Here is a 759-nt window from a genome sequence, read left to right on the forward strand (position 1 = left end):
GCAAACAAAAACTAACACATGCAGATCAACCTCTGTAAACTGCAGCACAATTCTGAGTGCACTTACACAAAATTGCCAAAGTTTTGGCTACCTCTCAACACCACACAAATCAAAAGAGCATTTTCAATAAAGACAAAGCTGAAAGATCCACATCTCTAATTTTTTGTCTGTTTTTTTTTTTACCAATGTTCTAAACTCCCCTACAAACTGACCCATTTCTGAAACTTCACATGTATTTCACATACATTTCACTCTTATATAAAGGAACCACTTCAGGCTCTTCTTGTCATATATACACATTGCAGGTTTGTCAGCCTTTGTCAGAGCACAATGCAGAGATCAGTAATGATCAATACCGATTTATTCTGCATAATTAACCATAAGGGGAAAACGTACTACAAAATACAAAGTAAATAACATCAAAACTACATAACCTTTCAAAATTATATAGATAGTAAAGATTTTGAAAGATTCATGGGTTTAAAAAGAAGTATTCATATTAATTTTAACCATTTTCTTTGAAATTCTATTGTATTATGTGAAATGACCCATGATCACAAGTCCAACAAGACTGCCAATGATATGGGACTGTAATGGTCTCAAAGCATGGTGTTCTGCTATGCCTATGCAAAACTCCTTATGCATATTCTGGCAAGATAGAGCTTGGGTTGGTTACCAGACAGGCTCATGGACTTTGAGCTTTATAACTACTGCATTATATAACTCATGAATATAGGAGACATGTATAAATGAAACTCG

At 34.3% G+C, this 759-nt stretch overlaps 1 protein-coding gene across 1 annotated transcript in view; it reads right to left on the reverse strand.

Annotated features, from left to right (window-relative positions):
• The window catches only part of LOC119594084 (GTP-binding nuclear protein Ran), a gene marked incomplete in the record, with an annotated part of 3,753 nt that overhangs the window by 2,061 nt on the left and 933 nt on the right, over positions 1-759 (reverse strand).

Source organism: Penaeus monodon, chromosome 33, assembly GCF_015228065.2.
Source record: "Penaeus monodon isolate SGIC_2016 chromosome 33, NSTDA_Pmon_1, whole genome shotgun sequence".
Taxonomy (NCBI): Eukaryota; Metazoa; Arthropoda; class Malacostraca; order Decapoda; family Penaeidae; genus Penaeus; species Penaeus monodon.